Source organism: Prenolepis imparis, unplaced genomic scaffold (assembly GCF_030444845.1).
Source record: "Prenolepis imparis isolate NDT839.2.m4 unplaced genomic scaffold, iyPreImpa1.0 SCAF_12, whole genome shotgun sequence".
Lineage (NCBI taxonomy): Eukaryota > Metazoa > Arthropoda > Insecta > Hymenoptera > Formicidae > Prenolepis > Prenolepis imparis.
The window spans coordinates 6,119,431-6,144,164 of record NW_028141170.1 but is presented as its reverse complement, the minus strand read 5'-3'; the positions used below and the strand labels follow the sequence as shown (position 1 = coordinate 6,144,164).

Below are 24,734 nucleotides of genomic sequence, written 5' to 3'. Positions count from 1 at the left end.
GAGATCTCGTCTCAGTTCGGGTTCGTGTCTCGTCGCTGTTGCGCACGGGCGCGTCCGCTGCCGTTTCTAGCTTTAACGCATCCTCGACTACGGACGGTGAACGTTTTGAGGTTAACCTAGACGGCTGCACAACACGGCTGCGGCCGAGTAGCGAACAGTCGTAACGCGGCGTGTAACGTTCGTCGTAAGTTACATCGTGGTGTTCGTGTCGTGTCGCGTCGGCGGCGGGCTCCATGTTGCCGCCGGTGGTATGACGTCATCGAGTGTCGGTGGTGTCGCGCGAGTGTAACCGTAACCGTCCTTGTTCTTGTTATTGTTTCTCTCGTCTCGTCTCGTACACAATCCGTCACGCATCATGCTGTATTCGTGATAAAAAGTTTGACATTTTTCTCTTTCTCTCTCTCCCTCTCTCCCTCTCTCTCACACTCTTATATCCTCTTATCTCGCCGTTCGCGAAACGCCAAGTGTAACCGCCGCCGAATCGTATCGGTGCCTGCCACAGTGTGTGACCTCGTCGCTTCTCCGGACACGTTCACTCTGTACAATCACTGGGTTCATTCTCTCCGCTATTCTCGATCGTGAGGACGAACGACCCAGGACACCTGCATCGAGACCCAACATCGCACCGAGTTCCGCATGTCCGCACCGGACGGCTGGCGAACAAGGTGAGTGCCAGAAATTACATAATATCGTGCTTCCTCGTAATCGCTGCGACTCTTTCCCCTTCTCATGCGCCGTAAAATCGATCTGCCATCGAGTGACAGGTTAACCTCCAACTCGGTCACCGCGAGGGAGAGTCGTCTCTCTCGTCGCCGCGCCGGTTCGTTGTCGTTTTTTGCTCGCAACAATTTTATACTCGATCTTTCGACCCGAAATGCTGTCGCATTTTTATCGCATTTTTTATCGAATGCTCTCTCTCTCTCTTTCTATTTTTATCTACCCCCTCCCCCTCTCTCTCTCTCTCTTGAAAGAGCAGTTTAGAATAGATTTTGATTCCGGCATTGCACGGATTAAAGGGAAGAACAAGTTAAAGGGCCGGTCTCACCACTCCGATTAACTCAATCGACCGATTGAGTTAATCGGAGATTATGAGAGCGGCCCAAAGTAAACGGAGATGTCTAAAAATATGTGTAAATGATCATATCATTTTGAAATATATACGCCGCGGTTACACGTTAGCCGGCTCGACCACTTGTTCGTTGCCACCTTCATTCAGTTTCTCGAATATCGTGATCGTTACGTGGAAATACGAGCTGTTCGGCGCTATAGAATTTAGATCGTGAGTCTCTAAACATATACTAATGTTACTATTATTAGGTATCTCATAGTATTCTCATATAGTATTATTATATTATTATTACAATTATCATTATTACTTGTTAATTATCGTCATTATTATTACAATATGATACTGTGTTGTGAGGTTATATTACGTAACTTCAGAGAATTATTATCACGATTATATTTTTAATTATGCTACAAAAAAGAAGAGAGAGAGTAGCTATTATTATTTTATTTCTTTTCGTTAAAAGAGGGAATATTTTGTTCTCATTTTTCGACTTTATCGTTATATTGCAACGAGAGGAATGTCTGGAAATATGCCGAAATAAATACTTTTAATAAGAAAATGCAGAAAAAAGTCAGAAGTGGATTAACGTTCTATACACAAAGCAGATTCGAAATGTTAAAGGGAAACTGCAATGTATAATCACATTTAAAGCGCACTGCATATTGTTGCAGAATGTACACTATAAAAAAGTATGTAAAATTACACTTACTGTTAATGTAATTGTATAAAAATTTTTTACATTGTTGCTGGAAATGTTTTGCACATTATTTTTCTCGTAGATTGTTTTGTTCTTACTTGAAAAAGATAAAGAATCATTAATTAAGGAAATAATCAACAATATAAAAGTATACGTCGCAACTAATAAGACACAAGTGTACAAAAATGAAGTAATTAAATTAATATTTAATTAATCAATAATAAGAGATATGTCATCGTTGATTTAATAAATTAGTATAAACAAATTCTTTTTCATATTTTATATGTATATATAGAAAAGTCATTATTTTCTCTCGCTTTTACAATTACGCTTTTTACAATTTTCAATGTAACTTTGATTTAATTCCTTAAGTACAGAGTGCAATGCACGAAATTATCTGTCAGTTGATACCATCTGTTAATGATTTTTGAAACTCTAAAAATTATAGTTTCTAGCATGTGGCTACACAGAAAGAATTTTCTCTTAGAATTTACCGCCAAAAACCATGGTAATTGTGAGACAATATGGTATAGAAAGAATTTTATGAGAATTTCTCTGATTAATATTTATCACAATAAAAAAATTATATCTATCACAATAAAATATAAAATATGTTTAATTAATTTTACTATACTTTTAGTAAAATTAATCAAACATATTTTATATTTTATTGTGATAAATATTAATCAGAGTAATTCTCATAAAATTCTTTCCATACCACATTGTCCCACAATTACCACGATTTTCAGGATAAATTCTAAGAGAAAATTCTCTCTGTGTGCGAATCCACGAAATTATCTGTCAATCGATACCATCTGTTAATGATTTTTGAAACTACAAAATTATAGTTCCTAGCTAGCATGTGGCTACACAGAGAGAATTTTTTCTTAGAATTTACCCCGGAAATCATGGTAATTGCGAAATATGGTATAGAAAGAATTTTATGAGAATTTCTCTGATTAATATTTATCACAATAAAAAAATAATATCTATCACAATAAAATATAAAATATGTTTAATTAACTTTACTATACTTTTAGTAAAATTAATCAAACATATTTTATATTTTATTGTGATAGATATTATATTTTATTGTGATAAATATTAATCAGAGTAATTCTCATAAAATTCTTTCCATACCACATTGTCCCACAATTACCACGATTTTCAGGGTAAATTCTAAGAGAAAATTCTCTCTGTGTGCGAATCCACGAAATTATCTGTCAATCGACACCATCTGTTAATGATTTTTGAAACTCTACAAAATTATAGTTCCTAGCTAGCATGTGGCTACACAGAGAGAATTTTTTCTTAGAATTTACCCCAGAAATCATGGTAATTGCGAAATATGGTATAGAAAGAATTTTATGAGAATTTCTCTGATTAATATTTATCACAATAAAAAAATAATATCTATCACAATAAAATATAAAATATGTTTAATTAATTTTACTATACTTTTAGTAAAATTAATCAAACATATTTTATATTTTATTGTGATAAATATTAATCAGAGAAATTCTCATAAAATTCTTTCCATACCATATTGTCCCACAATTACCATAATTTTCAGGGCAAATTCTAAGAGAAAATTCCCTCTGTGTGCGAATCCACGAAATTATCTGTCAATCGACACCATCTGTTAATGATTTTTGAAACTCTACAAAATTATAGTTCCTAGCTAGCATGTGGCTACACAGAGAGAATTTTTTCTTAGAATTTACCCCGAAAATCATGGTAATTGTGAGATATGGTATAGAAAGAATTTTATGAGAATTTCTCTGATTAATATTTATCACAATAAAAAAATAATATCTATCACAATAAAACAAAATATGTTTGATTAATTTTACTATACTGTTAGTCAAATTAACCAAACATATTTTATATTTTTTGTGATAGATATTATTATTTTTTATTGTGATAAAAATTTATCAGAGAAATTCTCATAAAATTCTTTTTATATCTTATTCTCCCACGATTACCATGATTTTCAAGATAAATTCTAAAAGAAAATTCTGTCTGTGTACTTTTTAATGTCATATGTTATTATAGGTCAGATCAATTTATTTTAAAGAACAAAAAATGAAGTGGTTTTGTAGGAGGCGGCAGAGATTGCTGTTGTTAAGAGAGTAAAATTTAATTAAACTACAGGTTGCTCGCAAGATAGGTTTATCTATTATCACTCATGCTACCGAATGGGCTGTCTATGTTATTTCGCCGGCATGTTGCTTTGACAGGAGATCGACAGACGTAAACAGCCGAGCGTGTACGTGATTTGCATATCTGTTCACGTTTCTCTTCCTCTTTCTTCTTCTCTCTCTCTTTCGTAGTTTGTCGCTTATATCGCTCTTGGCTCTGACCTTAATTTACGGTCCATAGCCACCGATGTGAAAGGCTCATTCGCACAAGGAGCGACCGAGCTTTTCGACGTGCTCGCACACCTGTCGGCGTTATTTATCGATACGCCTAAATCCCGTCGTGTCGAAACGACGGATGTACGTCGACGTGTACTGTCGCGTGTACACGTCGAATCCGTCGTGCACATTCGATATTATCGTTACTGTTGCAGCTATAGCTCGACGGCTCGTCGATACCGTTGATAAATCAGATCGGCCGCGATATTTTATATTCGGGGCTTCTAATTATGTTAAGCGGTTATATTCGGGAAAATATGGGGAATATATAATGACTTGGCCATAATTATCAATGTTCTTTTATTATATATGTTCTACATGTTAAGATTTCTTCATCTGACGGGTCGATATTTCCTAGACCTTTTTTGCATGGCAGATTCTTGTTCAAAATATATATTATACGACTCACTTCTACAGTATGAAATTAAAATAATTGAAAAAAAATTTGGAGAAAAAATTTTTCTGTATAATGAATTTTAAGGTATAGGTATAAGAGGAAAATATATATTTAATATTTAATAATTTTTAATTTAATATATTTTTTAATCTTAAAAATGGGAATGCGCTAAACTTTTAAGATATAAATAGAAAAAATCACAAATTTTGGTCACGTATAAGTGATATTAAGTATAACATTTGATTTGTTATACATATAAATATTTGATTAAAGATAGAGAAATATTTTATTAAAGCAAATTTAATTATATCAAAGTTAATTATATACATTCTATTGATTATGTAGCGATAAAACATTAAATATATATATAAACATATTTATAGACAGTACAACTTTGCTTTATTTGACGAAGAAATAATTTATTCGATCGCGTACATTTGTTTTCTGCATAAACATATATACATAGTTTACGTGAGAAAAAGTTCACAAATACCGCGTAGTATTATGCGCGGTAGAATAATAATTTTATAGGCAGCAGAACTTTGCTTTATATTTGACGAAGGAATAATTTATTCGGTCGTTTATATCCGAGCGAATCGTGGTATCGACCTACTACTCACGATTATATCATACTTGTACGAGAAAACGATAATACAAAAAAATTAATAAAATATACAAACGTGCACTTTTATTTCAATCATTCCGATATTTCAATACGGTTGAAATATGCATTAATTGCACCGATTTGTACAATAAAAACAAAATTAATTACGGAGTGCAAAAACGTTCCAACTCGTCAATCTTTGATATATCCGAGCGATCTCACCTGTCAATACAATTGAAACTTTATTTAATAAAAAAAAATTCTTAATATAAAGTCAACAGTTTTAAAAGAACATCTGATTTCTGAATTAAAAGCAAGACAAATAGAAAAGTTGGAATATATACGTGATGTCATGTTTAGCTATAAGTCAAGCTAAGTAGATTGGAAATTGTTTTAATTAATATTTTAACAGATTTTTTGAAAAATTAAATATACATATATAAATTTATATATATTATTATATATATTTTAAAGCTCCTTTGATAAAAATTTATTCGTATATGAGGACTTTCGCGTCTTAATAATTATAGCAGTAAAAAAATCGACTACTAATTGTTATCAGATCGTAATTAAGGTTGTGAAAGAGCACGCTTAATTCTCATTATCGCGGTATCAGCATGCCAGTGTAGGAAATCCGCTCACAAGAGATATCGCCATTTTATTAAAATCATGTTTGGTGATAATAAAATAAACGCGTATGTCGTTCATTTCTGCGAAACAAGGGATGTCTACCAACAGTAGAACGACCGTTGCGTTAGTCGGACTAGTTAGTAGTTTACTCCCCGTGTTTACCGCCACGATAATGCGTGTTTTACCTCGCACGTACCACTCATCGATTATTCGCCACCATTCACTCATAGATCACGCGTGTCATGCTTTATTTATTTCAAGGCTGTCTTCTTTTATTTAATGACTGATATTGTTATGACTGTAATAATTAATAAAATTATAAAGCTCGATCATTGATATATACATATAATCGAATTTCTTATGCTTGTATTATTTATTTTAAAAAAATCAAATAAAGTAAATTAAGAATTAATAGAATATTATTTTTTATAAGATAATGTTGAAATAGGTAATGATATGCTTTGAATTAAATTCAAATTAACACATTTTATATACTGAGAGAATTTTCTCTTAGAATTTACCCAGAAAATCATGGTAATCATGGGACAATATAGTATGGAAAGAATTTTATGAGAATTTCTCTAATTAATATCTATCACAATAAAACATAAAACATGTTTGACTAATTTTACTAAACTGCATAATAAAATTAATCAAACATATTTTATTGTAATAGATATTATTTTTATTGTGATAAATATTAATCAAAGAAATTCTTATAAAATTCTTTCCATACCATATTGTCCCACGATTACCATTTTCAGGGTAAATTCTAAAAGAAAATTCTCTCTGTGTAAGTATATATTTTACATGTGGCACATATTTTTTACAATGCATATTATTTTTGTATTTTGCATTTTTGGGGGGATGGAAATATGATTTGAAGCAATGTGCGAAAAATTTTGTCCGGTTACAATGTGCTGCCATCTCGTGTTTTCCGCATTTTCCACCCCATATCGTGACCCCATCGAACGGGGCCACGCGTGTTCGGGCATTCGCTTGTCGAAGAAATACTTCACAAATGAGTCGGTCCTTCTTTTGCATTGTGCAAGCCGAGAGGTTTTATCTTCATCCACTAGAAGACTTTTCTAATTTAAATTGTCATGTATAACTTTATTTATGAATCTAACTGCTTCAATGCGGATTTTAAAAACCTTGATTTTTTTTTAAAGAACAATCGTTATTTTTTTGTATATCCAATTTTTTTGTGATTAATTTTTCTGTATTTAATGTGATGGTCTAGTTTTATAAATAATTGTTAAATAATGAAGAAATATACTGATAATAAAGTATAAATCGAATTTCATTTATAATTTATGTGTATGTTAAATAAATATTATACCTATGCAAATAATTCATATATATAGAAGTGAGAAAAATTAATGCACGACTAGATACATGAGATCAATTATCTTACTAAAATAAATAATTTTTGCATTATTTTTGCATATTATTAACACAAATTAGATTTTAATAAAATTATATATTTTTTTATACAAATATAAATGAAAATAATCTATATATTTTAATATTTTTTTGTTGGTGCAGAGCAATGCAGAAATAAAATTCGAAATTATTCAAAATAATTGAAAGAAAGAATCTTGATTTAAAAATTATCTCAATGTAGTCATATTAGGCATTATTAAAAGATTTTCTATCTTGAATATTTTTTTTCTAAAATTCTTCTCTCTCCCTCTCTCTCTCTCTCTCTCTCTCTCTCTCTCTCTCTCTCTCTCTCTCTAATTACTAAATTATAATTCATTTTCATTAATTCTTATAACGTAATAAAATGAAACATAGAGCGTTGATAACATTTTTTTATGATCATGTAATTATTCTTACAAGGGTAAGGGGTTAAAGCTTGGACCCGTCCAAGTCCAAGGTGATCGGTGTTCTCCGGCTTGATGATTCCACCTTCTGGCTCGTGACGTAGGGAGAGAGAGTCAAGTTTTGCTCTCTCGCAACGCAACGCGAGAGATAGGTGATGGCGAAGTCGAGGCGTGGTGGCGAAGTATTGATCGCCAACACGAGCGTGGCGCGATTTCTCCCTGGTTCCTCTTTGCAACCCCCCGACCGACCGACCGACCGACCGACGTCATCCGCCGTTTAAACCCCTCGCCACCCCCGACTGCCCCACCTGCTCGTCCCTCGACGCCGTCATCCCCCACCAAATCCTTTCTATCTCTGTCTTTTTCCCCTTCTCGTATCTACGTTTTCTTCATTTTCACCCTCGACGGCATTCGATGTCGGAATGACGAAACGAACGTTACCGGCTGGATGATCACGCACGTCGGTACTTTAACCCTTTCGACAATTTTTATTTATTGAAAGAGCAATCTGGTGTTGCAAACGAGTTGTTTGTGCTCGACTGTAAAGACTTCAGGAATTTTTAGGACCTTGTAATGGATATATATAATATTGATCGAAAGCATCTCCGTAGATGATTTACTTAAAATATTTTTCTCTGCATAACATTATATTTTCTACATTTATTGATATCTAGATTTTTTGTTATTTGTATTTTTGGAATAAATTGGAATCTTAAGATTTATTTGAGAATGTTTAACTGATCATTTGGAGAGAAGACATATATTTTTTATTTATTTGATAAAACATGATGTGAAAAATTATAATTATATAAAGAAATATAATATAATTATAATTATATAAGAATATTATTGACAAGAGGAAATAAAAAGGTTTTTGTTTATTTTTTCTATAAAATATCATGACTTGCTTTTTTATTCTATTTGTTTTTTCATTTTAAAAAAATCTTAAAATTGGATAATGCTGATTGAAATTACTACTTATTAAATTAATTAAATATTAAAATATCTCAAATTGCACTATGTTTTTCAGAATTGCTTGTAGCTGATTGTACTGATTTTCCTTTTATTTAATTATGTTGTTTAAAAGTTACTACGTTTATATTTTAAATTTTTTAAAAATAACGTAACTACAAAAGGATAAAAGAAAAGTTACAAACAACTAGAAACAATTCTAAAAAATTCGAGGTACGATGACAGCTATTTTTTCAAAATGTTACATTTTTTAATATTCTACAAACGAAATTATTATTACAAATTATTTTAAACGAAATACTATTATTTTCTACATTGAAGAATTGTTAGTTTAAAAGTAGGTACTAAATTCACTATTGTGTTATATCATTTAAATATGAATCTGTTCAAAAATTAATTAATTTCTTAATTACTTTTCCTAAATGACAAGAAAATAGAATAAATATTTTTCATGCCATAAAACTCCTCCTTACATAATGTGTAATATAATATAACGTAATATAATTATAACGTAATATAATTATAACGTATAATATAATTATAACGTAAACATATGAACGACGAGGCACGTAAACATTTGCCAAGGAGCTATGCTTAAATTAATTACAAAGTAGCTTGTAATGATATTATATCGAAATCGGCCGACAACCAAAATCTTGTTTCATGAAGGAGAAATGTTATTTTGAGATTAACCCTGCTCGACGCCAAAAGCTATCAGTCCCAAAAGCGTTATTTAATTGGAACTATATGGATCAATAGCCGTGCGATGTGGTGCTTGTTAAAATCCTGTTGTTTTTGCTTACGTACGTGGTATATACAAACATTATTTCCGTGTACATCTCAGAAGGTAAAGATCAGAATTATTATACAATTATTATTATGTTGCGCGAACAAGTCAAACACAAAAACAATTAAGAAGATATAATTTGCAATTTATGATGATTTGCAATTTATTAATATATATATAATTTGGTGAAGAGTTTTATTTATTCTTATAAATTCTTCACACATTATTGTCGACAGATAAAATTGTCTAATTACTCACATATTCCGCAACAAAGTTACGTTGAATAGAAGTTGTTGCGATTCTTCTCCAAGATTCTTATATGACATGCAATCGTATTAATCCTCGCCTTGATACCGTGCTCCTAATTACATCTCAAGAAAGGTCACGCGACAAAAACCTCCGAGTTTCTCTGAGAAACTCAAGAGATTTTCATCACGCGACTCACAGCATCTTTGTTTCGCGCAAGAATTTTAATTCCGTAGGAGCTTTATATATGAGATAAAGGCTAAACAGACAATGGTGACAAATCTGAAATCGTTAATGGCATTGCTAATTAATTGGTCACCTTATTACACGCCCTTGCAATCTTTTATTTGCAACATATAATTAATAATTTATCAAATGCTATAGATATATGCATATATGTATTAATATAAAAATGAAGCTAAAGACTCTCTTTCTCTCTCTCTTTCAGATATATTAATAATTTATTATATGTTAAATAATGCATAATAAATAATGCACATCAATATTCATCTAGTATATAATTTTTTAACGTGATTTTATATTAATATCTGATGAAATTATGTTAATCAGTATCGTCTATCGACAAATTTATCGTATGAAGTAAAAGAAATCTTTAGAAAGAAATTTGAATATTCTTATTCATGCGGCATTTTCATATTGAGTATTAAATTATAAGCATGTCATTTTATTATTGATATTACTGCGGCGCGCGTTATGGCTCTTTTATTTGCTCCCCGAAACTTTTCGGACGTATATACCGCGTGTCGCAGTAATCCAATGTCGCGGTCGTGACCGCCACCGGCGATGAATCTATTTCTGTAAATTTCGCGACGGATAACGAAGGGCGAAGAAGACGAGAGCTGAGCGAATGCGGAGACGTGACGCCGCTTTTTGCCACCTCTCGCTTATGCCTCCTTGGCTTATAAATTTCTCCCAGGGGTGCACTCTCTCATCCTTCTCTATTCAGTTCTTTGCTTTCGTCTGGTTTTATTCTCGCGGACCAGGACACCTTTCGTCAGGTTTCGCCTATTAAATTTGCGCTCCGCGGACATCTTCGCGCATTGCTACTTAAAGATTCCTCCCACGAACGAAACTCCCATAAGAATTTCACGCTCGCTGTCTCCGAGAGATTTCGCGGTTTTTTTTGCCCTCACAGTCTCCATCTCCTTCTTCTTCTCTTGTTTCTCATTGTTTTTTCTATTCTCTTCCGATAAAAATCTTCGTTGTTTGACGAGATCGCAATGTGAAGAATCTTTCCGATATACGTCGTCTTACTTGGAGAAATGCTGATTCCGCGTGTGAGATCGAGTAATTGCCTCCTTTGCATTTGAATGTATGATTTTCGTATTTAATGTTGCGATCGATGCGGTTAATTACGTTCAAACATTTGATAGATTAGGTAAGCTTGTAAATGAATATTTGTTAATTTTTAAAGCTCTATCTCTCTCGTGTGTATGAAGTTCACATATAATTTCGTAGAAATTTATAAATGATTAATTAATTCTAGTTTTATTTTTAATATTATAGTTCTTAAGAGTTTAAACAAGTAAGATAAAGAAAATATTTCAGAAGAAACTAAGATGTTAAATTCACTTTTCTGTAAGATTTTTCTTATTATTTTTTGTTAGAGTTCAAGATTTATTTTATGAAATATTGATTTTAGTATTTCTAATGTAAATAATTATATTTTTAGAACTCGTGAAGTATTATCCAGAATTCTGATCAAAAAGCCGGAAATTCGAAAAAAAATTTTCATCCCTCGACACTTAAAAATGTTTAGAATATGCGATCTTTTTAGAATACTAAATAATATTATTATATTCATAAAATATAAATAATATTTTTTAGCTCCATACAAAAATGAAAATAATAAGCTAGTTTTTACTATTAATAAATAAGCTATTTTTAATTATTAATAAATAATTATTAATAAATAAACTATTTTTAATTATTAATAAATAAGCTATTTTCGGAATATCGAATAATAGAATACTTTAGAATACCTAAATAATATCTAAGCAGTTGTCAGCTTAACCGCATCGATTAAATGGTTGTTTAACTGCATTCCTTGAGTTGGTCGCCCTTTATATTGATCTGCACTCCTGCTGCTTTAAGTCAAAACCTTTATTGGGAAACGAATTTGTAGTATTCGAACGATGTCAAGCTGAAATGACATCAACCTGAAGACTTGTGATTGTGTTCTAAAAACGGTTGAAAGCCAAGTCCTTTATTGCTTCCTAAACTACCATGATATCTTGTATATAACGTTAGATGTCTATGAGATTCCGAATCGATTTTAATTTTAATTAATTTCATGTAATATATGTGTATTGAGAAATTCAAAAACTGCTAATATATCAAACAAAAATTTCTTAGAACATTTTTTAGGGCTAAAATGCATATTTTTGTTTTGCAATACGTATGAGAGTATTTTGATTCCGTTCAAGATTGTACGAATAGAGGCAGATGTACATATAATGGGTGTGTCGTTGCGGGAGACAAAGCGGGACATAAAACAACGAATAGTCCGGACGTTGGTAGTTCCCGAGGGTATGATGCGTCAAAGATTGGATAAACAGGGGTTGGCACGCGGCCGCAGATAAGTCGGCGAGCGTAGAAAAAAGGCGGAAGATAGCAGCGATAGGCACATTGCATTACTGGCAGTTGGCAGTTCAATTTTAGATTGGCATAGACATTGCAAAGAGAGAGAAAGTGTGTGTATGTATGTGTGTGTGAGAGAGAGAGATGTCATGGCGATCATTACTGATATGTCGACAATAGCCTTAGACAACTGTCATGGATTTGGAACAGATCGATTGCAGTTTTACGTTACTGACAATTTGGCTGACAACTTCTTTGAAGTTGGAAAGAGTTGATTGAAAAAATAAAAAATAATTCTTTGAAGATTATTTGAGCGCGAGATTATAATAAATAAAAAATAATATATTAATAGAATTTAAACATACATTTTCAAAATTAATGATTTTTTAGATTTAATTTAATGGTCTTACTTGAGAGCAATTTTTTGTTTATTTTTTTAAATTATTTATTATTTATTTATTCTACCGAACAATAATCGATTTAAAATTTAGATAACATTTGTATAAAATAAAATTTTATAATTCTTTATATTTTTATTAAATTGTATGTTATCTAATAAATTTAAATAAAAGCTAAAGATCTTTTAAACATCTTGCAAAATAATTCATAAAAGTTGTACCGTGTCTTATATTTCATCTCGAAAATTTTTGAGCGCTAAGGGCTATTCAAAATAATGAAATCTTCTAACTTTGTTGATTAACTTTTCTGTTAGTGAATATTAGCTCGCGATTTGTTCGCTAGGCGAGCTTGCGAAGGCTCGAACTATGCAAAAGCGGTGAGATGTTACATCGTGCCGAACTTTGCACGTGCTTTTGAGTTTTGTGGTAAAATAACTCGATGAAACTTCTCTGCCCGTCTTTCCTGCAAGATCTTCTACGCCATTTCGTTGAAACTTTCTCTGGATCTTTCTATAAGACGTGTTGTTCAACGTTTGATGTTGTTTTATATAATGCCTTATGCATGAGAATTAGATTAAAAATATTATTTATGCATTTTGAAATATAATTATGGTAAAAAATATGAAACAGTATTTATCTGCACATATCTTATGTATAAATAATATTTCTAATGAGAGGACAAAGCATTTATATTTAGTGTATTTATATTTTAAATATCTCGAAAGTGTTAAGGATTGTAAACTATTAACTGATTAACAGAATCTGAACACGCATATATATAATTTTAAATATTTTTAATCATTCTTTTGTTTCTTTCTCTTCTTTTTTGATATATTGAAATTATATTTGATATATTGTTTTTATTATCTTTAATATGTCGACCCTGATTTTTTCCCTGATTTTTTTTCAAGTATTGTTCCGGAAAAAAAGAAACAAATTTCTCTTTTTCTCACCGTCTTTGTTGTTATTTATTATGCTTTTGTTTAACGTCTTCCTCTTCACGAAATGGATTAAAATGATGGCGACCCGGCGACTTTGTCTCAAAACAAGGGAGACAAGTTTCTCGCGTGCCATTTTATTAAAATCCTGAGACGTCGGACGCGAGTAAATCATCTTCTCGAAGTCGAAACAGTCGTAAAACAAGCCGGAGATAAATGAGTCGCGTTAGTCACGCGTTTAATTCAACGAATGTTGAAAATTAAAAATCCTTAGATCAATATTTCCTTCTCGATTTTTTTCACATTCTATATCTCTTTGCACTTATCTTTACGCGCCGTTAATTATTAAAAGTTAATATTAAATTTTTATTTTCCATAAATATTTTGTAGAAATAAATAAAAATATCTTGTTTTAATCTAAATTATTAATATTAATTTTTAATAATTAAATCAATAAATTTCTTATTGATATTAAGAAAGAAATAATTTATTAAAATTTCTATATGCAGTATTTTTACGATGTATTTCAAATTATAAAAATTGAGAATCATTGCATTATGCGATATAAACTCAGAGATATTCCGATGGGAAATGCTTAATAATATTTCGAAAAAAAAAATGTATTTTACTTTGCTAATTTTTCGATGCATTTAGAATTGCATTCAAAAATATTACTTTCGAATATTTCGAATTTACGACCTTAATTTTCAAGACATATTTCGCGAAAATGGTGTTTCTTTCTAAGAAAAAATACGATGACATCTGTCATTTTTTTACAATCTTTCAATTTTAAATATGTAAATATCTTAAATCTAAGATTTGAGTCGAGATATTTTGATCTTTTAATTAACCTTTTTTTTAACTCGAAATATTAATGTTTCATATTAAAATTTTTTAAAACGAGACTTGGAAATTGAAAAATAATATTTTCCTCCGATCGTTATTGTTTACTTTATTGAAAGATGTTATTACGTTATTGATTTGTACGAGAATTATTTAATTCTTATATATTTATTTTTAGAGAGAAATTCTATCATAAATATCTGATCTATGAGAATTTATCTCATGTTTTTTTTTCGATTTCTCAAAGCACATTTTTAAAGCGTATGCCGAATATCCATCTTTCACGGGTCTACACTCTATTTACGGATCTGCCTCCCCCAACCACGAAAGGGTTGAACTCACAGACTTACTTTATCCATATTTAAATATCTTTCGCCCCTTCACTCGTATCATTTCGCTGAGCTTTTCCAGCGAATAATCGCAATTCTGGGATTTTATAGGATCTGTCGCATCCTGTTCCGTTTCACATGCAGTGGTTATTCTATCTTGATACGATAAGCTATTGATACGAAATTTCATATGATTATTGACCAGGAGGAATCGGAAAAGCTATAATAATAATTTCGATATTTTTCTCGAATTCTTGAAATTCTCGAAACATCGACATAATATACGAAAATAATGTAATTACATATAGTAAACATTTTGATAATCATAATGTAATTAATCATTATATTTAATATACCTAACAATCAAATATTAGTTATATTATTATTTTTGTGATATATATATATATATATATATATATTGTGTTCTATAAATTTAATTTAATATAAAATCCATTATATATATAGGTATATATATATATATATATATATATATATATATATATAAATATAATGATTGCGTATCAATCTTTGTGAATTTTTTATTTGGTCTTCAATGAATAGCAAATGAATTTTTTGGTCGAGAATTATATCGAGATCGTCTTTTCACCTTCTCGAGACAGCATCGATCCGATCGAGCGTTCTGTCAACATCGTCTATTGCACATGATCGCATCTAATATTTTTCAGAACTGTCAATTCAACTTTTCTTTCACTTCTCTGCTGTTTTATTATCATCGTTTTTTTTTCAGCACCTTATTCACATATGTACAAAGTAATGTAATTTTTTTTATTAGCGAGTAACGTCTAATCCAATTTATCTTTTTTTTTTGGTCGCAAATTAATTTGATAATAAAATAATTCGATTATACTTCTTCTTAATTTCCAGCGCTCTTGTAATGTCAAAATTAAAACAATTTCATATTTTAATTCAGAAAAGTACTATTGTTTTAAACTTTTCTTTCCAAAGACTCGTTAATTTGATCGAATCGAGCTAATTAGTGATGAACTTTTGTATGAAAAACACATCGTAGTCGTACATCGGTTACCGCAGTTGTTAACTAAAGTTTGTCAGTTTGTCAGTCGTTTTCCATTATGACGTATACACAATAAGGAATAAGAATGGGAGCAAGCAATAAGCAACGCGATCATTTTAAAGTCTTGTAATTAAATATTTCGCCAACTTAAAACATAAATTAACTAAAACTTAAATTAATGTTTAAGATCAATGCAACCTTTATTTATTAAAGATTTAATTATCTATTTTTATCCAAAAAATTCAAAATTTGCAATGAGCTCTCTTTATTTACAATATATTTGTTCAAAACATATTATTATTTGTTCAAAACATATTATTATTTATCAACGACTCTTGCTTTCACAATTTTTTTTAAAGAAAGATTGATTATAATATCAAAGAAAGGAAATTAATTTTAAAATCCTGCAGCACATTTTAATAATATTTTAATAAAATCTTGCAGAATCTAATTCTATATTTGATACATTATATTGTTTTATGGTTTATTTTATGTATAAATATTATTGTTTAAACTAAATTACACTTCTCACAACTTGTCTTCGGGGATGCATAACGAGAGAACATTTTGCGCAAATAATTGTTGCATGTTGCATATCTATCTTTGCATGTGAAGGGAGCCTTATTTTTCCAAAATCCTTCTTGTTCGCGGTTAAATTGGACAATGGTTTTGCTGTGGCAGCAAATTGCGCCATCCGTCATCGACATGCGTCGCCGTTCGAATGTCGACAACGATAAATACGAATACACATAATTACGCTATTCCGGAGTTATAATTGTCAAGAGAGAGAGAGAAAGATATAACCGAACTTAATCTCGCGTACATTTTATCATAAATTTATGAATTTATATTAAACGTTTTTTTGATTAATAAATTTACGTTACGTATCTACATGAACTTATTTTTTACTTTTAATAATAAATTAAGTTTTTAATACAAAAATTGATAGTATTTTATTTGTGGTATGCGAGAAATATTTGAGTATACATACATATATGTTAAGAATATCGAAAATATTTATGTGATAAACCTTAGAATTTTTTACTTGTTACTTTTTGATTAAGAAGTGGATGCGACACGTATTTTCTATATATTTGATAACAGACGGCAAAGGGGTTGGAATTCGAGAAACTATCGATCCGCGGCTGTTATCTCTATCACATATAAGATCCTAATGGCAATTAGCAAGCGTGCGAATCACGTCCTCGCCGCAGCTTGCGCGGCGATTAATTACCTCTGCGCCGTCTTAGCAAAACCTCTCGTCTGCGCAGTTAATTTACGTACTATTTGCAAGAACCGATGGTCAAACTTTATATTTTTCAGAGAAATATGAATTTTTAGTAGTAACATCTTTAAACGATTTATATATGCAAATAAAATGGAATAATTATTTTTTTGCTTGTTTTTCTATTATGCTGACATTAATATATATTTATAAACATTTCAGTAAAGATAATAGCTTACATTAAAAAAATTGAAGTATTCTTAATTTCTCTCACAATTTTATAACACGATGAAAATAATTGTCTAGATTATTTTTTAATGACAGATATTTTGCACAAACAAAACCCGTTTGAGTGAAAGCGTTGCTATTGATAATTATTATCGATAATTAGCTAGCGAGAAAATCACCGTCTCTTACTTCATTAACGTAACGAAAATAAACTTTACTCAAATTGGTGAAAACTAACAGGTGTGTTCGTTCAATTTTCATAATTGATCAAATATCAAACAAGGGAAGCGGTGATACGAGGGAGAAAAAAGAATACAAGTAGCGTCGAACTCAATTTGTTCGATATATACTCGTGTTTCGTTGAGAGAGATACGCCCTTTTTATTTGGAGCCTCTCGTCCTTTCAGTAGGACCTCGGCATTCCTCGCGCGTCCGCGCTTCCCCGGACGTCGCTTTCAATTAGACGATGCATCGCGAACGGTCGAGGGCTACGACTGTAGGACGAAGAGAAGGGCTCTTCGAGACCACTTCTCTTCTCCCGATGGAGTCGTTCGCTCGTGGAATCGGAAACGTCGGGGAAACCGCGTCCCGCGAAAACAACCGCGTGCTCACGGATTTACGAAAAGCCATATAGGGCAGCAGGGTCGGATTCTGCAGGTCTCACGTTTAGCGTAAAATCTGGCTGTTTGATTTTCAACTCAAAATCACGTGATTTTTATTCGACAGAAATAGAATTCAAAATCTTAGAATCAATCAAGTTGCTAGCTGAATAAAAAGTATGATTATAAATTTGTAACTCTTTCTTTTAAATATTATGAAGTAAAAACGACGAGGAAAAAATATTTATTTTATCTACGTAAGACATTTTTGTATATAATAGTGAAAGATATATATTTATATATATTTTTATATATTATATATCTTTTGAAGTAGAAGGAGATACTTTAAACTTTCTATTTCAAATTTCAAAATACATAGGTTCGGCCCTGTAAAAGGGTCGAATTGTTCTCGAAATGGGCGTGCCTTTAGATTCGCGAATGATCCTCGTTAGACCTTTTCCTCATTCGTCTTCTCGTTTGATCACAATCCTCACAATCTGAAATACAAAGGAACAGGCTCTCGTCTTCTCCCTTCAGACCTGTTGTAATTATTTGATTTTAGCGTTCACATTCGCGTGCGCGCGTTTGTGAAGTGTGGTTCTCGTTAATTTCTATGACTGATGTCCGAATCTCTGTTACAGGAATCAAGCAAGAGAAACATGGAATCCTTTGCGGCTTCGTGAATTGGTGAGTCATCTTTATTATGCTTACGGCGCGCTTCGAAGTTTGTTACTAATAATTGTATCAGACCAATTACGAAGCAATTATAACATAAGATTGTATTAGGAACGATTGATGGCATTTGAATTTGATTGGCAAATTAGATTGCGATGTAATGATATAAGAATAGGAGAGTGATAAAAGAATGATAATAATGAACGTACGAATGCAATTTTGATATATTCGGAAAAAGTATATAAATTTATTTGATGTATCACGAAATACTTTTACGATAGTAAAGTAAATAAAAAAATTTTTTTAATTAAAATTATTAAAAATTCTGGAAGATCTCAAATGTTGAGATATCTTTGTACTTTATAAGAGTTATAAAGAGATTAAAATGCAAAGACCACTCTCAAATACATCAGTAAATGAATCATTATTGAACGATGCTCTGAACGTGACGTAAGTCGGAGTAACGTTATCATTTTGCGAGTAATTAATTGTCGACTGACAGGGATTATTATAGAAGCGACGCGTGAAAGATCTCGCGGCGACACTTTGGACGTGCTCATCGAGCTTGTAATTAAAGTCCGGGCTTGCTCCCGTAATGAACAACGGTACATGCATCTTGACGTCATTGATCGTTATCGCGCGAGTGCAAGCTTTTCGAAGAAAGAGCTTTCGAAACATCAAAATCGATTTTTCGCCGCATACTTTCTATTTATTATATAATTTTTTTTTAAATTTTATAATTTTTAAAAATTTATTTTTATAAATTTTTTATTATATAATTAATAATTTTATTGCTATAAGAAAATACATACAGCATAATGTGTAAGCTTGCACTTTGCTCAATTTTAACTTTTGTTTTTAATTTTACAATATTTTCTCATAATAATATATATATAACTGATAATATATACAGCAAGCAAACTCGTGCGTATCATATATGTATATAAAATAGGAAAAAATTAATTCTGAGTTTTTTACAAAAATAATTCTATATATTATCTTGGCTGCAGCATTTTTTCGATGCTCAATAATTACGATTGTAAAATTCGTATAATGAATTGGTTTCGTACATTTTGGACTAATTAATTAACGAAACCGTTCCATAAGATCGAGGCATCTCTCGATTCGTCTCTTAATTAATAGAACTAATCAAACGCTCGCGAATAAAAAGCTCCAGAGTCCCATAAAACAACGTGTTCGTCTATCTTTAAATTAGATTATTCTTCTTTTATATCCCACTTTTCGTCTCTTTTTTTTAAAGTGGAGCTTGGCCTTTATCACATGCGGCCATTCCTAATTAGCTAACACAATCGCATTGATCGAATCAGCGACAGTGACGTTTATTTTTCTGTCGCGCTTGCTTTATATCGAAAAGAAGTTCTATTATACTTTGCGTTTTGTGTACTGTTTAATTACTGAAAAGTGCATAGGGTTATATTGAATATCAAAATCAATCGGGATAATTAGAAATTATTAATTTAATAGTTCTTTGATTATTTAGTGAAAAATTATAATTCTTAGAAAATATATACATAGTATTGCGATGTCAGAATTACTTCAATTAATTCTAAATTGCATAAGCGTGAAAATAATATCTTTATTTAATTTATTTATTAAGAACTGTCTGCGGAAAAATATTTTGAAATGAGAAATTATTTGAATCATTAAAGATAATTACGATTATTACAAACATTATGCTTATTTTACTTTTATAATTGTATTTTAATGATATCAGAATTTTCAACATTTAATTTGTAATGTGATACATTTTTCAATAATAATAATTAGAACGTAATAATAATTTGTTGCTAACTTTAATAATCGTACAAGTATATCTATTATTGAAGACTGATAACTGAAAATATAATAATTATCTTTATTGATTTTACATTTTTATCTGAAAATTGTGCTCTGATGCCAATTCTTAAGTGATAAAATATTAAAATCTCATATTAAATTTAGATCCTCCGATTATTTTATTAATTCTCAATTATTAGCAGAAAGATCTTTATGTAATTTATTAAATGAAACAAATTTTAAAAATCGCGTAGAGTCATGCCTTTTTCTAATTATTGAAAAATGCAGCGCGACGCGGATGGGCCATTAGCCTGCGTTTCTTCAGGGCCGAGAAGAAGAGTTCTCGCGCAAGCGCAAACCCGTGCCGACCGTAATGGGAATGGTTATGGATTTTCGGGCTCCACGACCTTCGCGTGTCGACCCACACACTCCTCCTCGCGCTCTGCATATTGTCACTGGCGTTGCTCGAAACGCCGGGGCACACCACCTCGCGAAAAACCCCCGGCGCTTTCGCTCGGATGAGCGGTCTCTTTTTTCACTTGCCAGTTCAGCCAATCGTACGGGCTATTCTCGGATCTATTTCACCATTGATCGCACCAGTTTTATCCACTGAAATAATAGCTGTTTAATAATACGTCTTGTATAATGATGCCATGAATAGCTCATGATTCGTGAGCTTAATTTTAATTACATCTTAGGATCAAATTTCAAGTCCATAAAAAGATTTTGATAGGTTTCGAATTATATAGCTGTTCAAAAGGAAAAAGAAAAGGAAATTTCTCAATAATTCAATTTTAGAAACTAAGCAGCTTAATTCTAATTAAAATATTATGTTTTTCAAGTTGGAAATTTATTGAAATGACTTTTTATATTATTACATTATATATATTATACATACACACATATGTGCGCACGTATGTGTATACGTATATATCGAATATCTTAAACAACCCGAATGATGTCAGGAAACGTGTTTACTCGCGGTTTACATCGTCCTAACACGCCTCGCTTGCTCGCCCTTTGCTTTCCTTTGCGATCCGATGTTTGATCTGCTTTCATTACAACATGTTATTCCCCTTTATACTGAACATTTCATTCGCTCACAGTGTCGTATTATTGATGACTCGTAGCCATCTCGCAGGAAGACGAAGTGTCTAGCACGATAACGTAGACAAATGGCGAAATTGCAGTGGAGAAAAGTTGGGGAGTATTAAGTAACTACTAGGGGTAAATCTGACACAACCCCTAACACGGTTGTTTCGCAAAGTTTCAAGAAGCATATAGGGGGGAAGCTTGTTTTTAGTTTATTATATGAGATCTCATAACTTTGCGGTTATTTTTTTATTTGTTACAAAAATATAAGTGACAAAAAGTTATGCTTTTCAATTTGTTAACATTTATATTAAAAGAGACGCGAATATTATTAGTGTTTAAAGATCTATCATTAATGAATATTTTATAAATTGCAGCAAAGAGATATAAAAAGTGTTGCCTTTTAACCTTTTAAATTGATATAAAAAGTGTTTTATTTTGAACTTCAATTATAATGATACATTTTCTCAGAGTTCTTAATTAATTTTAAATTTAATTGATCGCATAATTGTCAGAACGTTTAATTTTGTTTTAATACAATAGAATGAGCTCTGATTTTTTAAAGAAATCTCGATACTCAGAATAGATTATGACTCGTAAGAATCTGAAAAAATATAATAGAAATACTCCGTTTTAATATATCAAAAGGTTTACAGTTGAAATTTTCGAAATATTGAGAGAAGCTTACGTTTAATTAAATTTTTGCTAAGAAAAATATTACTTTTCCCGAGAAAGCAATATATGCATTATGAATATCCAATATATACCTACTACTACTTTGCATCTCGTCACGGAAATTGCACGGACATGTGCTAAACCGATACGTTCTTGCGATTCCGCGGTTACGATTGACACTGCGGTCGAGTGGTTTTCTCTCCGGAGAATTTGATAGGACTTTATAAACGGACCGAGCACTTCTGGAACAACTATCACCCGTAAATACCCTCTGGGGCTGCTTCACTCGGAGTCTCATGAACTCCGAAGTCTTGTAATGACTTCGCCCGCACGGCATCGATGAGAATCGGCTCGCTCTCTCTCTCTCTCAAGGGTGTTTCTGAAGGGAACTTGCTTGGTTTGCGATATGACGAAATCAAAGGTGATACGAATCGATAGCGAGAGAGACGATTTTCGCCATCGTCGTTGTCTCTTTCAATATTGTTTGTTGCAAATGCAGGGCAAAGAGGGTAAATATGTATGCGGAGATGGGGAAGTGATAAAATATAATCAAAAGAATTACAAAAGGTTGATATAAATTCGCGAAAGAATGGCGTGAAAAAATGCCCGTTGGACGGCATTCGTTTATTGAGAATTCTATTACGCTAAACTCGCGCCCACTTTCATCGCGACGCTGTAACAATGCGATCATTCTAATCAGGCTTTGAATCGAGTCGTCATCGTACAGTTTATCGTTGCAAAATAGAAGGACGTAAATCAATCACAGACGTCAGAAAATCGTGTTTTGTTAATTACACAGATTATCTCTTTTCTTCCATAATAAATACCGTAAAAATATCAAAAAGTAATAAATATTTTGAATCTCGTTGATTAGAAATGCATATTTCATCACACGTTTAATTTTTACATTGTTAGGTATGGCATTTTTAATAATTTTCACAATCGTTCGAAGAGATACGTAACAATGTATGTAATCCATCCGTATTCCGTGGAAGTATAGAACTGCTAAAGAGTTAAAATGTCCAACAACCCCGCGTTTCATCTCGTTATCTATCATTTCTGTATATTTTCTCTCTCTCTCTCTCTTCGAGCCAAAACATATGGCGAGATGTTGGAAATTTTTCTCACGAGCACGAAAGTAGTCGAGCGTTCGGATCGAAGGTGTCTAAAAATACATTTGCAGAGTGCATTCGGTGGTGGATGGCAGGTGGGAGAAGGGAGACGGAATTATCTCGCGCGACTCGTATCAGCGTTTCAATTTTCCGCGAGTGGCAACATAGTACATCCGGTGTATGCGCGGCTTTCATCCCATGCTTCGCCCTTGGCGAACCGAGTCTCGTCTCGATCGCACAATCGCGATTCATGGAGCTCGGCCTGGAGCGAGCTGTTCTAAAGTATGCAGGAGTGCATTTCGAAAGGAATTGTTGCAATCAGTCCTCGCTATCCAATCTGAGGTAGATCGAATTCAGGCAGAAAAGAAATTTAATTTGGAAATCTTTGATTTGTTAAAGCACAGATGCGTGAAACGTTAGTTTATGTATACAAAAAAATTTGTTAATTTATAAAAGATTTAAAATATTAAAATATTTGTATAGTTATCAAAATTAAAAAACGTACTCGTTAGCTTTACTTATTAAAACACGCACGTTCAATATTTATTAAAATTGAAATTTTTTATTAATTGATCGAATCGACTGTTTATTAAAATATACTGCGGTATAATAGTCATTTATTAAAATTGTTTAAACATGATGACTGATAATTCTGATAAACAATCCAATTAAAAAATTTTATAATATATGTCTACATATGCGCATGTGTGTTGCTTATTACATTTGTATTATATTTGAACAGCCGATAATAATTTATGTGGTTAATAAAACATTCGATTTCCAAATACTTGTGAAATTTTCGCTAAATATTTTTAAATAGAATTCGAAATAAATAGATAAAATTTCCTTAATTTATGATCAAAATAAAGCAAAAAACAAAAGATAGAATTTAATTGGAATAGGCTAAAAATAATGAATGGAAACGCTGCAAATTAGAATTTTATTAGAAATGAATATTGTTTATTACATAAAGTTTCTTTACAAAATTTTCTTATATATAAGAAAAAATTGTATGTAACAAAATTTATCTATGTATCTGATTAGAATCAAGTGAAAACGAGAAACAAAAAATCCAATGTCCGGCCATAAATATGTTTCGATCACTGATATGTCAAGTCGGCTCATATAATTGTCTTTTTTCACTGTCAAACGAGTTTTATGATTCAGTAGATCACATGACAGAAACCGAGGACTTATTCTCGAGCAAGGTTCACGCGATATTGCGAATACCCAACGGTAGGAAGTGTTCTAGTATCGCGATTACGACGATGCTGTATCCGTTTAATGACACTTGTGTGCGTGTGTACGTGAAAGCTACACGCCGAGGATGATCCGGTGGTTGAAAGCCAGGCTGCGGTACTCTGCGGCAATGCACGTCGCCATCTTGCTTTATCGATCTTGTTGCCTACCCTTCTCGTCCTCGTCCTCTTCAGCCAGCACCCCCGTTGTTCGTTCACTCTTCTTCCCAACCTTCTCACCGCGCAATCCTCTTTCTTTTCCTTCTCTCTATGCTCGTTCGACCCCGCGCATGTTTTTCTTCCG

General features: G+C 31.8%; 1 protein-coding gene across 2 annotated transcripts in view; it reads left to right on the top strand.

Moving 5' to 3' along the window:
* Positions 1–26: 26 nt before the first annotated feature.
* Positions 27–24,734, top strand: part of Bsk (mitogen-activated protein kinase dJNK) — a 149,524-nt gene continuing 124,816 nt past the window's right edge. For both annotated transcript variants that reach the window (XM_083051411.1, XM_083051409.1), the window contains exons 1-2: positions 27–665; positions 18,483–18,528. The gene's annotated coding sequence lies outside the window, so the exon portion shown is untranslated. The remainder of the gene's footprint in view (positions 666–18,482; positions 18,529–24,734) is intronic.